The sequence below is a fragment of the Panthera leo genome, chromosome A2, assembly GCF_018350215.1.
Source record: "Panthera leo isolate Ple1 chromosome A2, P.leo_Ple1_pat1.1, whole genome shotgun sequence".
Classification (NCBI taxonomy): domain Eukaryota; kingdom Metazoa; phylum Chordata; class Mammalia; order Carnivora; family Felidae; genus Panthera; species Panthera leo.
In genome coordinates this window covers 160,160,805-160,175,536 of record NC_056680.1, presented here as the reverse complement: position 1 = coordinate 160,175,536, position 14,732 = coordinate 160,160,805, and the positions used below count along the sequence as shown (strand labels likewise).

At 46.7% G+C, this 14,732-nt stretch overlaps 1 protein-coding gene across 7 annotated transcripts in view; it reads right to left on the bottom strand.

Annotated features, from left to right (window-relative positions):
• CUL1 (cullin 1) overlaps positions 1-14,732 on the bottom strand; it is a 105,073-nt gene that overhangs the window by 70,247 nt on the left and 20,094 nt on the right. Inside the window, exon 1 of one of the 7 annotated variants that reach the window (XM_042926964.1) lies at positions 11,651-11,713. The exons of the other annotated variants lie outside the window; for them this stretch is intronic. The gene's annotated coding sequence lies outside the window, so the exon portion shown is untranslated. Of the gene's footprint in view, positions 1-11,650; positions 11,714-14,732 lie in introns of those variants that run through there. 7 annotated transcript variants of the gene reach the window in all.

Sequence of the window (14,732 nt, the reverse complement as noted above, 5' to 3'; positions counted from 1 at the left end):
TTTGGACCCGTAGTACCGCCTGGTGGCGCGACCTATTTAAACCCGCACTCCTTGTGTTCCACCCGGGGGAAATCATCACTTCGACTCCCCGGACTCACACACACACTTCAGTTGATTCTAACTTAGATAAGCCTTCTCAGACCCATCTAGATGCTCTTTTACTCCTCTTTCTTCCCGTTTAATTCCTAGCAGCAACCGGGAAAAATGTTCCACTCTTTCCATTTTCACCTTTTCCTCACGTATCACTTCCACTGGGCCGCATAAAAGTACCTTCAAGTTCAACGGGTTACTACGGGGACGTGTCCCAACCTCCTTCCTTCAAACCCCCACCTGCCAGTGACTCACGAAGTGTATCTCCAACCCAGACTGCTTAGGTCCAGGCCCACCTACACATCTCAGTGCCCAGTTCACAACCCCTCCTAGACCTCGCACACCCAGCAGGCGTACAGCTGAACGCAGGAGCTGCCCCCAGATCCCCCGTTCACCGGTGCCGCCCATCTCAGTGAGTGCCAGAAACCTGGGAAAATTCGAATGCCTCGTTCCTGTTCTTTCACATCTGAGTGCTACTGATTTTAACCTTCGAGGTCACGCCACATCCACTCACTACTACCTCCGTTTCCTTCCCCAGCGGTCACTGTCGTCGTCGTCATCATCACCGCCGCCGCTCCCCAGGCTGCTTGTGCCCGGAAAGCTCCTGTGCTCACCCCGCCCACGTCCAGCCAGGTGACACTCACTAGAAGTCCCAGACCAGTGAGGCGCGCCCGCCTCATGGGACTTTCCCTTCTGAACTCTCATTCCTGGTAATCCCAGGCCTGTGTCTCTCCCTTCTCTGCAGAGAAGGATTCATGGCACAGAGACCATCTCTTTTGCTGAGAACCTATTTCGGAGCCCGGCACACAGATCAATGTTGTATACGAATAAATAAAATAACAAATTGGGGAACTGAAAAGCTGTATGTTTTTAAAGGATTTAGAAATAATGAAGTATCACCATTATAAAGCATCTGAACTTACCCTCAAACCCTCACTTAGAATCTCCATTAAATTCTATCTGGTTTCTTCACTTTTTCCTTCAAACACTAGATTTTAGGCTGAAATTTTTTTCTTTTTTTTTTTTAAATTTTTTTTTTAACGTTTATTTATTTTTGAGACAGAGAGAGACAGAGCATGAACGGGGGAGGGTCAGAGAGAGCAGGAGACACAGAATCGGAAGCAGGCTCCAGCCTCTGAGCCATCAGCCCAGAGCCCGACGCGGGGCTCGAACTCACGGACCGCGAGATCGTGACCTGAGCCGAAGTCGGTCGCTTAACCGACTGAGCCACCCAGGCGCCCCTAGGCTGAAATTTTTCTTACTGATTCATTTAGTAATGTTGTTATTCTGGTCACTACAAACGTATACATATTTTAATACAGTGTTTAAACAGACTTGTAAGACGCCCAGGAGTTCAGTGATCAGTAATATCTTACCGAACAAATATTTAGTACGAAACTACCATGTGCCAGGCACTATTGTAGGCACTGTCTTATGTACTCTTATTAATAGTAAATCAAAACAGACACAACTCTACTACTGTGGAATAAAGCACCTAAGAAGCTAACCCATTAACTTTTGGTATGTGACACACTTGTAAAGTGGAAAATTTATGTACTACGCATTTGTGTACCAAAAATATTTGCTCATAAAAACCAATTACAGTAAGATTGGAGGTTAACTTTAAAGATAGTTAGTTCTGGCCCTCCCTTTTATGGAAGCAATCAAACCTAACCAATGTTACGCTAGAAAGTGTCAGAACCACAAGCCTGACATCTGGATTCTGCAAAGCCAGTATTCCTCAATACCCTGGTGTGAATTTTAGGTTCTTTCATTTTTAGGGTGTCAACAAATAGGGAACCAATTTCAATAGTCACAAACCAATCAATATGATACATCACAACAATGAAAAAGGATACGAAACCATATGATCATTTCAGTAGATGCAGAAAAAGCATTTGACAAAGTACATCCATTCATGATAAACATCCATTCATGATAAAAACCCTCAACAAAGTAGGTTTGGAGGAAACACACCTCAACATAATAAAGGCCATTTATGAAAACCCACGGCCAACATCATACTCAATGGGGAGAAACTGAGAGCCTTTCCCCCAAGGTCAGGAACAAGACAAGGATGTCCACTCTCACCACTTTCATTCAACATAGTCCTGCAAGTCCTAGCCACAGTTATCAGACCAGAAAAATAAATAAAAAGCATCCAAAGCAACAAGGAAGAACTAAAACTCTATTTGCAGACGACATGACACTATCTAAAGAAAACCCTAAAGACTCCACCAAAAAACTACTAGACCTGATAAAGGAATTCAGTGAACTCGGCAAAATCAAGGTACAGAAACCTGTTGCATGTCTATGCACTAATAATGAAGCAGCAGAAAGAGAAATTAAGGGAATAATTCCATTTACAACTGCACCAAAAATAATAAAATACCTAGCAATAAACTTAACCAAAGAGGTGAAAGGCCTGTACTCTGAAAACTATAAAACACTGATGAAAGAGATTGAAGACAACACAAATGGCAAGACATTCCATGCTCATGAACTGGAAGAACAAATATTGTTAAAACGTCTACACCACCCCAACAATCTACAGATTTAATGCAATCCCTATCAATACCTACACATTTTTCACAGAACTAGGACAAACAATCCTAAAATTTGTATGGAACCACAAAAGACCCCAGATAGCCAAAGCAGTCTTGACAAAGAAATACAAAACTGGAGGCATCACAATTCCAGACTACATGTTATATTACAAAGTTATAGTGATCGAGACAGTACAATACTGGCACAAAAACAGACACATAGATCAGTGGGACAGAAGAGAAAACCCAGAAATAAACCCACAATCATATGGTCAATTAATCTTCAACAAAGGAGGCAAGAATATGCAAGAGGAAAAAGACCATCTCTTTAATAAACGGTGCTGGGAAAACTGGACAGCTACGTGCAAAAGAAGGAAACCAGGCCAATTTCTCACACCATACACAAAAATAGACTCAAATGGATTAAAGACCTAAATGTGAGACCTGAAACCACAAAATCCTAGACAAGAGCACCGACAGTATTACTACTTCTCCGACATCAGCTACAGCAACGTTTTTCTAGATATGTCTCCTGAGGCAAGGGCAATAAAAGCAAAAATAAACTACTGGGACTACATAAAAATAAAACCTTCCACTCGCAAAGAAAACAACAAAACTGCAAGGCAACCTACTGAATGGAAGAAGATATTTGCAAATGACATATGTGATAAAGGGTTAGTACCCAAAATATATAAAGAACTGATACAACTCAACACCAAAAAGACCCCAAATAAACCAATTGAAAAATGTGCAGAAGACGAAAAGACATTTCTCCAAAAAAGACGCCTAGTTGGCCAACAGACGCACGGAAAGATGTTCAACATCACTCATCATCAGGGAAATACAAATCAAACTACAATGAGATATATCACCTCACACCGATCAGAATGGCTAAAATCAAAAACAGAAGAAACAAGTGTCGGCCAGGATGCGGAGAAAAAGGGACCTTCTTGCACTGCTTGTGGGAATGTAAACTGGTGCAGCCGCTGTGGAAAACAGTATGGAGGTTCCTGAAAACACAAACACCCTATGATCTGGTAATCGTACTAAGTACCCACAAAAGACAAAAATACTAATTCAAAGGGATACATGCACTCCTATGTTATTGCAGCATTTACAACAGTAAAATTATGGAAGTGGCCCAAGTGTCCATCAACTGATTAACGGATAAAGAAGATGCGGTGCATATATACAATGGAGTATTATTCAGCCATAAAAGAAGAATGAAATCTTGTCATTTGCAACAACATGGATGGAGCCAGAGTATAATGCTAAGCAAAATAAGCCAGAGAAAGATAAATACCATATGGTATCACTCGTAAGTGGAATTTAAGAAACCAAACAAATGAGCAGAGAAAAAAGGAGAGACAAACCAAGAAACAGACTTACCTATAGAGAACAAACTGATGCTAACCAGAGGGGAAGTGGGTGGGGGGGACGGATGAAACAGCCGATGGGGATTAAAGAGTACACTTCTCACGAGGAGCACCGAGAAGAGAGAATTTGTTGACTCACCGTATTGTACGCCTGAAGCTAACAGAACGTGGTATCTTAATACTGGAGTTAAAATAAAAAACTTTTATTTTATTATAAAATAATAATACTCCACTCTCCTAACTCAGCATCGGCATCCAAATATGCCCAAACACGTTCTTTACGTGCTCTTTCTTCCTCTCCTACACTTCCCATTCCAGTTCTAAGTCTTTACACCAAGACTCACTCACGCTCTAGAAGATCAAACACAACCTTTTCACGTTAAAATGTCAGGGTGACATCACTCACCATCAGGGAAAGACAAATCAAAACCACGGTGAGATACCACCTCGCACCTGTCAGAATGGCTAACGTGAACAACTCAGGCAACGACAGATGCTGGCGAGGATGCGGAGAAAGAGCAACCCTTCTGCACTGCGGGTGGGAATGCAAACTGGTGCAGCCGCTCTGGAAAACAGGATGGAGGATCCTCAAAAAACTAAAAATCGAACTACCCTACGACCCAGCAATTGCACGACTAGGCATTTATCCACAGGATACAGGTGTGCTGTTTCAAAGGGACACACACACCCCCACGTTTCTAGCAGCACTATCGACAATAGCCAAAGGATGGAAAGAGCCCAAACGTCCATTGACGGATGACTGGATAAAGAACATGTGGTATATATACATATATACAATGGAGTATTACAATGGCAATTACTGCCATTTGGAACTAGAGGGTATTATGCTAAATGAAACTAGTCAGAGAAAGACAAATATCATATGATTTCACTCATATGAGGACTTTAAGAGACAAAACAGATGAACATATGGGAAGGGAAGCAAAAATAATATAAAAACAGGGAGGGGGACAAAACAGAAGAGACTCTTAAATACAGAGAACAAACTTAGGGTTGCTGGAGGGGTGGTGGGGTGGGGGGTGGGCTAAATGGGTAAGGGGCATTAAGGAATCTACTCCTGAAATCATCGTCGTGCTATATGCTAACTCGGATATAAATTTAAAAATAAATTAAGTTAAAAATAAATAAATAAAAATAAAATGTCAAGTTGACTCTACTACACACACTTTGCGTCTAATTCTATACGTGTAACTTTGTACCACGGCACACCTCAGTTTATATGCAGAATATGCTGGAAAATAAGCAAACTAGTCTATTTGAAACTACCTGCTCTGGTTTTCTATCGTCCCCACTGAGTATTCAGGGTTCATACATAGCTGATGTGAGATTCTCAAAAATTCACAACGTCCTCACCTATTTAAGCAAATAGTTTAAAGAGGATATCCTTACCTCGTAGTCTCAGTATCCCCTAGGGAGTCTCACACCCGTACGCTTCAACATTTATTACTAATATGACAGGAAAGGAATCCAGAACTCAGTCGACAAGGAAACGTTCCAAGTAAGCACATGAGGAAAATGTCTTCGAGGTGAGGCCACGCGCTGACAGCAAGAGCCCACCTGCTGGTGTCCGGGTGGCCCCTCTGGGGCAGAGGCGGGGACAGAGTTTGGGTGGGAGATCCTTCTTAGGAATGAAGCATCTGCCCCCCCCCCCCAACACCCCCCCCCCCCGGCCCTCAGCTCTGCAGCCAGCCCTGTCAATGCTACACACAAGGCCGCAGAGCCGGGCCTTCTGGCCGCCACTGGCCTCAGTGGCTCGAAGTGGGCCAGGCCGGGCAGCTCTCTGCGGCCGAGGCGGGCCCGGAGGAGCTGAAAGCGGGGGCCGTCTGCTGCCCGTGCCGCCCACGCTGGCAGTCAAGTCCCCTCTCGAAGGGGCAGCCAGGTGGGGCACCCGCGTATCCACCAGGCTGTCCAAACGGACATACGGCGCTCTGGTAAGCGGTTTTCCACTTGGGGGTGAGGGGGCAAGGGGCTAATCTGCGCGTGCGTCGCCCAAGTGTCTGGTGAACTAAACGGACAGGAAGACTGCTTGGGGTGATAACCCACGACGCAGGCGCCCACGAGGCCTTATCTGCCAGGATTGCAACTTCGGAGACAGAGCACTTTACAAACGGACAGCCTCCACCTCACGACCAGGCCATCCAAACTGCCCATGGCCTTGAGCAGACTTCATAAAAAGAGTTTCGAGTGATTTTTAAGTAAGGGGTAAAAATATGTTAGCTAAAAACCAAAAAGCCAATCAATACGAGAAACAAATGGCAAAACTCAACCAGGTATCTATTCAGGAAACCAGGCAGTTTTCAAGAGTATTCTGGTATCGCAAACCCCTGACGTTACAGCGTTCACGTCTGCGGTCACGAACATCCAGGAGAAATGCTGATTTGTAGAGGAAACCGAGGCACAAAACGCAACCGGTCAAGGACAGGAAGCAGCGGCAGCCCAGCTGTACCTCACGAAGCCGAACAAATCACCACAAATGCAGACGCACCGCGCTCTTCTCCTTCGTGTCCGCCTAGGAAAGCAAGACGGCGGAATGGGACACGAGTCAGAATAAACAGCCTAACAGGAGAAAGGAGGTTGTCTATTTAAGGACTCCCCTCAAAGACCGTGCTGTTCCAAAGGGACAGAAAAGTCAACAGAATCCGCAGTAAACAGACTTTCTAACAATTCACACTGTGAACCAACCAACCAGCCGATTTCTCAACATTAATGGTGCACAGGATGTCTTTGCTGAGGAGGAGTGCTAGGTGAACAACCTCCAGGAATCCTGAAAAACACCTCCTCTTTGCTATGAGGAAGTCAGAGTTTCAGTAGTAATAAAAGGGCTCTTTTAAATGAGCACTTACAACAGCCTTCCACTGAACGCTGACTGGAATATCAACTGAATAGAGCATCAAGGGATACGGGAGACACTAACTGCGGCGAAGTTGCCACGTTCGTCGGCTACGAGACTCAAGAGGCCTTAATCAGCAGACGCCTCTTGTGAATCTCCATCAAAACGACAGTATAAAGCACTTCTCATTCGAGCGGACTTGGCCATAGAGTGGTTTTTCCTGAACAGATCTCGGGACAGGTTTCTTCAAGAAAACTAATGTTTTAAGGAACAACGCAGCTTGCTTTATTTATTATTTATTTATTTATTTTAAAGATTACTCTGCACTGGTCCCTACTCATTTCTAACTAAGGCTCACGGAGCTGACCACACACTTTTGCAACTTTTTCTTTAATAATGAAATACATCTCACTTAATGAAATGTATCTCGTTTTTGTGAGCTAAAATCCTATTGTTCATCAAACTAGTCCCCTGCTAAAGAGCTTCAGGTGTTTACTTTTTTTTAACAGTTGTAAGTGATACTGCAGCAGGCAGCCTTCTAAGGATTTCTCTTCTGCTGACTTGTGTGCGTGATAAACGCCTATATGTATCATCTATGTGATAAATGCACGATGGATCCACCTACCAGGTCAGAACACAGTGGAGGAGGAACAGATTGGTGGGAGACAGTTTACTTTTGGACACGGTGGATCTGAGAAGCATCACAGAAGCATCCTGGGAGCGGGGCTCTGGAGAGATCATTCTGACAGGCACTACTGGAGTCAGAACCAGCGTTAATCAGAGAAATTACAGAAAGAGATGGGCCCAAACTCAGTCCTGAGAACATTCAGAAACTGACTAGATGATGGAGAACCACAGGGTCTGTACCTGCAAAGTTACAGCCCCAAACAATGAGAGGAGCCCCACTCCGGAGGCCAAGGGAAGAAAGGGCCATGGCGGGCAGGGCCTCATCGTGGTCATACAAAAGGCTCTGCACTCTACTTCTTGTATGATCTTGGGTAAATCACTTAACGTATCTCAGAGGGGTCAGGACTAAGTGAGGCAACACAGTGAATAAAGGCTATTATTTTCATCGTCATCGTATCTGAAATGCAGCTTCTGGTTTCAGTTCTATTTAAGCCACTGGTGACGCTTCAGCAAGGAAAGTCTCACTGCAGCCTTCAGGACAGAAATCAACTGGAACGGGTTGGAAGACACAGAAATGCAGACCGTTTTGGCCAAGAAGGGGTGAAGAAAGCGGGAAGAGGGGTGTGAGGTCTGAGAAAGGCCGAGACAGGACAGAAGGCTGGCGCTAGTAGCTGGCAGCGGCCCGCCGCATCGACGACGCTGGAAGTGGGGCGGTCTGGTGACAAGGCCGAGGCTGAGGGCCCCGGCCTGAGAACAACGGGAACACGGCGGAGCTCAAGGAAGTGAAGGTCAAGGCACCAGGAGCACCATCCGCATAGGCAGTGAGTCACCTGAGATGATGGTGCCGAGGAACGGAGCGGAAGGCCGAGCTAGGCGCCATACTGCCCGGTGAATTTCGCCAGTCCTTGGCGACAGGCGACCGCTACTGGGAGCGGAGCGGGCGGGGCCTCCTGAGAGTGAGTCTCTGACCACGGCCGTCAACACCGGGCGGGGTCGGGGGCACTGAGCCACCTTCAACCTGGAGGCTGGTGGAATGTGGGAGAACATGAACAGCCACAGCTTGGCTTCCAGGAGGCTTCAGCTCCGGAGATGAGTGAGGAAGTTTAAGGATGTGGACAGAGGCTACAGAGGGGTGTCCTCGTCACAGGGTCAGACTCCAGGGAGCTCCACGGAGAAGTGAGGTGGGGGCAGAAGTGAGGGGAGGGGGGCACGGTTCTGGCAGAGAGGCCGTGCAATGCAGCCGTGGGGGTGCTACGTGTCACCGTGGCCACTGGGAGACACAGAGGCGATTTAACGATTTAAGCGTCTAGTTGCAGGACGGAGGGTGGCCTCCACTTTATGAGACTCGGCCCCCAAACTGGACTACAGGGCCAAGCGTTTCTTCACCAGACATCTAAGCAATTAAGCTTTTCTGTGTTCTCCTAAGGTATCAGTCCCCTGACAGTTCCTCAAGCACAATAGGTAGGAGTATAAATTGTCAAGACCCTTAAGGAACAAAACTACATCTCTACTCCGGGGGAGAAACCCACCTTATCCCCGCCTCACTTTCACCTCAACTGCTCCAAAAGGCCAGATACCGCTTTTGCCTGTTAATAAAGTCCTGATATTTGCCCCCATTTCTGAAGACCGAACGCTTCTAGCAGGTACTGTTGCAGCAGCCAATACTGAAGAATGTGAGAGCAAGATCATTCAGATCCGAGTTGTGACAGGAGTGCAAACGACAAGGTTTTTCCAAAAAAAAAAAACAAACAAAACAAAAACACTATTTCTAGTGCTTCAGTTAGGTGGATGGCTTTTGAAAAATGTAGAAAGATTAAAACAAACAAACAAACACTGACTTAAAATGTTAGTTTCTTCTAAATGTAAAGGCTATATTAGAGTCAGTGAAAATGTAATAAAATTCACCGTTAAAAAACAAGTTCTTTCTGTAAGTGGTCTGAGGTGATCGATGAAAATGATCCGTTATTCACACGACCCAGAAAACCCCACAAAACCATGCAAATCCAGTGACTCAAATCTCCGCGTTCACCTTAAGAACATTTGTGAAACTGCCCCGGCCGTCAACGGTATGCACACCTGAAAAGCCACCAAGTGTCAGAAGGAGGTCACTTTGCAGAAGCAACGTGTGACATTCTGTCCTTAAAATGGTGGAGCAGGGCAGGTGTGCCACCAAAGGGGAGGGGGGGGGGCGGGATGCAGGGCGGGTGGACCACAGAGTCCTGAACTTTTTCCGCACGCGCTTAAAACCAGAGTCGCTGAAACGAAGGGTTGAGATGCAGCTTCCCTGGTCACCGAGCACAGCCAGGTGAGGAAATCCCAGAGCTCAAGGCCGGGTACCCCCTCGGGAGCATCTCCTGCCAGTCTGGGATGATCCTGACCGAAAGGGAGCAGACTGTCCCTAAACCAGGGGAAGAGGTCGCATGGAATGAAAAAGGTTTCCCGCAAGAAACCGAAGACATAGAAACGAGACGGAATTTAGCTTTTCTGGTTTAGTTAACATTTTAAATCTGATTCAAAATTTACACGATCGTGGGTATTACTCAACCAAGGAATTACTTTTCTAACACTTGGGTAAAAGTACGCATAACCCCCCGGCTCTGATTTGCAACATGGCACGTGAGACACGAACGTACCGCAGGATGGTTTACACCCAGAGGAACCTGTGTGTGTGTGCGCGTGCGCGCGTGTGTGCACACCAAACACGTGCTTTCACTGTACTGCTTTGTATGAGCGACAACAAAAACCCAAACCTGCAAACAACCCACACGTCCACTAACAGGAGAAACCAAAACTAAACCGGCGGACAGGCACACAACAGACGAGTTTCGGAAAGACTCGCAAGCGAAACAGGTGACAGAGGAAGGAGCACGTACAGAACGATAATGTTTTTATATAGAATACTGGTTTTTTACACAAGAGTTCGTCTAGGAGAGGAGAGAGGGCCGGCACCCCCCCCCCCCAAGAACGGGAAGGCACTTGCCTGGCGGGGGGCACGGCCACTGCGGTTTCACGGTGCTGGAGCGGAAGAACAGCAACAACAAAATACCAGATTTGTTAGGGACACATTCTGTCATGCATGAAATGACAGGATGGCCGGGATTTACTCCAAAATACGGCAGGAAAAAGAAGCTGAGTGACAGATGCGTACGTTGTATCTGTACACTGTGTTCTATCTTCCATGATAAAAAGCTAACAGAAACCTGAGCAAACCTACCCGACGGGCGAAGTAAAAAAAAAGCCGGACGGAAAGCAAGAGAATGGGAGGGAGGACAATTCAAGCCGGGGCTGCTGGGAAGGGATGGGAATGGGAATGGGAAGCGGCCCACGCGGAGCTTGGGGGGTGGGGCGGAACAGGTGGTGGACTATTCCAGAAGGTAGGAGGGGGGCTCCCCCGTGTCACTGCAGAGGTCTGTAGGGTCGTAAAGCCGGAGCAGAGGCTCAGGTTCCTCGCGATCTGGCTGGTCCAGAAACACACCAGAGAACAATCCAGCAGGTTAAAGGTACTTAAAGGTACTCAACGCCATTTACAACGGACACCGCAGCGCCGCCAGGCTGAGATATTCTTACATTTTATTAGAAATTCTTCAATCCCGGGGCGCCTGGGTGTCTCAGTCGGTTAAGCGTCCAACTTCTCTCAGGTCACTATCTCACAGGCTGTGGGTTCGAGCCCCGCGTCGAGCTCTGTGCTGACAGCTCGGAGTCCGGAGCCTGCTTCAGATTCTGGGTCTCCCTCTCTCTTTGCCCCTCACCCGCTCACACTCTGTCTCTCTCTCTCTCTCTCTCTCATAAACATGAAAAAAGAAAGAAAGAAAGAAAGAAAGAAAGAAAGAAAGAAAGAAAGAAAGAAAGAAAGAAAGAAATTCTTAAATCCCCCCGAAGTGTCAGCCCACGGGATGCCTGGACAAGAGGCCGAAGAGGCCAGCCGGGGTTTGACGCGCGCGGCTGAGAGGAGGTGAAAACAGAGCAGCCGCCTCCGGCCCCACTGGCCCCCCTCGCAGCGTGGGGTGGCGGCCCTTCCGCTCCGCCGCGGCCCCCGCGGCCGCAAGACCCTGTGCACACTCGCAGCCGCACGCCGCCCCTCAACCCGGCTCTCCGTCCTCCCTTCCTGCCCGCTCTTAGGGTCCAGGACTGAACGCCGCCCCCGCTGCCTCTCCTCCCACCTGGGTTCCGGGAGCCTCGGCTGCACAACTCAAAATCCCGGCGGTCACGAAAGCACCCTTTCACCTCGAAGGGCCGCCTTCACCGCACCTCACGGACGCGCCCCTCCATCCGGGACCCCTGCCGACACTTCCGGGGGGGGGGGGGGGCCCTCCCCCGGCCTCCCGACTGGTCTCTCCACGTTCAAACTGACCAACTCCCTTCCGCGTTTCCCACGTTGCGCAGACAAGTCAGCTTTGACCCCTCCCTGTCCTGACCTCGTCGTAAAGTCGGGGCTCCCCTCCTAGCTCCCGCGTCCCCATGGCTCTCCGTACCCACTACACGACTCCAGTCCCCACGCTCTCGTCTCACCTGGGTCACTAACACAAGCCTCTTCGCCGACCTCGCTGTCGCCAGTCTTACCCCTTCCGATCCACCCTCCACACTGCCGCCCGAGTTACTTTCTAAAACACCAACAGCCATTCGTTCTGGTGAATGAATTCATTCCAGTGACCTTCGTCTACACTCCACCGCATCCCTGACCACCCAACCCCCGGTGCGCATCAAGTAGGACTGCTCCACGTGGGTGTCTTATCTGTGTAGGGAAAGGACAGAGTATTTACTGCAGGCTACGATGCGAGGCTCTGTACCAACAGGAGCTTTAATACCTTCTCTCCCTTAATCCTCACAATAACTATATCTTCTGCACGGTATCATCTCTTACGAATGAGGAAACTCAGGCTCAAAGATACTCGTTTGCCCCAAGTCGCTGCAAATAAGTAGCAAGGACTCAGAACACTAAATGTTTAGAGTCCAAAGCCATGTTCTGTCCATCACCCCATCCCACACTGCTTGCTCCCTTACTAAGGTGGAGATTTCTTCCTCCGCTTCGTTAAGAAGCATGCTACCAAGAGATTACACAACCTGGCTTCCAAAAGAACCACACAAAATGCCAAGTGAAAACTGCATGATGACAATACGTAACGACAAGTTCAAATGACTGCAAACGCAAGATCACGGAAGAACTAGCAAATTCACGAAACGGACATTTATACTTACACTGTTTAAAACGGTTTAAATCTGTTTAAAACGGTTTCATTTGAATATTCATAAATTATCATTTGAATGTTAATTATTTAAAATTTTAACCTTTTTGATCAAGAAGGAATCTTAAAGATGCTAGAACAGGGGCTAATATCTTATAAATGTAGGCCAACAATGTGCACATTCAAGAATGAGGGTTTCACTTGTACATCTAGAAGCAAAGGCATTTACCACCTTAGAAGTTTACATGGCTTCATGACTGAAATTCAAGGCTTGCCAAATTTACTTACTTATAAAGTATATTATTACATTTCTATATAGAACTAAGGGATCACAATGAAGTTCAAGCAATTACAGTGGACAAGAAGTATAAAAAATTCAATGAATATCTTAATAGATGGCTTTTAGAGACATTATCTGAATTGTCTCTCTACTTACTTGAAGTCATTCAAACATTTAAATCCATAGCTATAAAGTAAGAGAAGCAACAGAACCGCACGGCCAAATGGGAAGTGGTTCTATTTCCTAAACAACCAATTCAAAGCCAAATCCCCAAGACCTGAATGTATCTTGAGTGCCTGAATTGCCTTATGTCTTCACTCAAAGATTTAAACATTTGGGGCATTACAAGACCAGGTTCAGTTAACATACTTACCACATGACCCATCAATTCCAGTGCTAGATGTCCACCAAGAAAAACCAAGAAAACATACGTCCACCTAAAGACCTATATACAAACACTCACAGCACATTTTTATTTATTTTAATTTTTCATAGCACATTTTTTAAAGTTTATTTAAGAGAGAGAGAGAGAGAGTGCGAGCGCAGGGGAGGGGCTGAGAGAGAGGGAGAGAGACAGAAACCCAAGCACGCTCCACCTGCTGGTCTCGAACTCATGAACCGCAAGACCTGAACCAAAATCACGAGTCAGATGCTCAACCAACTAAGTCATCCAGGCACCCCTCATGGCACATTTTTCTAACAGCCCCGAAGTGGAACAACCCAAAATGTCCAGTAACAGGTAAATGGATAAGCAAAATATCATCTACTCCCAAAAGAATACAATTTGGCAATAAAAACCAAAGTACTGATACGTGCTACAGCATGAACTCCCGAAACATCATGTTACATGAAAACCAGAACCAAGAGACCACAGACTATGTGAGTCCATTCATTGTACAAAATGTCCAGAACAGACAAACTCTAGGGACAGGCAGTAGATTGGTGCCGGGCTGGGGATCAAGAGTGACTGCAAACAGGTACAACAGGATCTCTTCTAGGTGATGGAAATGCTCTAAAACCGATCTGTGTGATGGCTGCACAACTCTTGTCACTTTACTAAAAATCAATTATTATGCATTTAAAACTGAACTTTATTTATGGTATGTGAATTATACCTCAATAAAGCTGTTAAGAAAAAAAAAAACAGCTTTAAAGCATGCCAGCTACACATTTTTATGGGTCAAATTCAGCTCATTTCTAGAAAGGAATGTATCTGTCTACACAATGACCAGGTTTCTGCAAACATACGGCACTCAGCCCAAGCAGCAGTATTATCAAGTATTCTACCAGAAAGACAACTTTCAGAACTGCTATTTAAGATGCTGCCCAGAGAGGGGCTTATATTCTCCTGCAACACACAGAAGCAAGTGAAAATGTTAATTTGAAAGGCTTAGCTGAAGGTCCCAGAAGAGATGCCCTATGGCACGTATGATTTACTGCCACATTAACAACACAGACAAAAACCGCACCAGGAGCTCAGCGGGTCTGAAAGAAATCACTCCTGGCTGCAATGATCAAGAAGGCTTCACAAGATGTGTGCTCTGAACCGCTTCTTGGGGGATGAACAGGATTTGAAGGGCAGGAGAGCGAGCGGGAGGGTGCTTCACGAGGGACGAAGGGCATGAGGCAGGAAAACAAATCCCACGAGGCTGGGGGTGCAGGCACAGGACCCCAGGCCTCTGTTGTGAGTGGCAGCGCAGGGAAGAGAGGCGTCTGATGTGACTTTGGAGACGGCAGCCGGGAGGCTCTGTAGACCTGGGATCCAAGTGCACCTAAAGA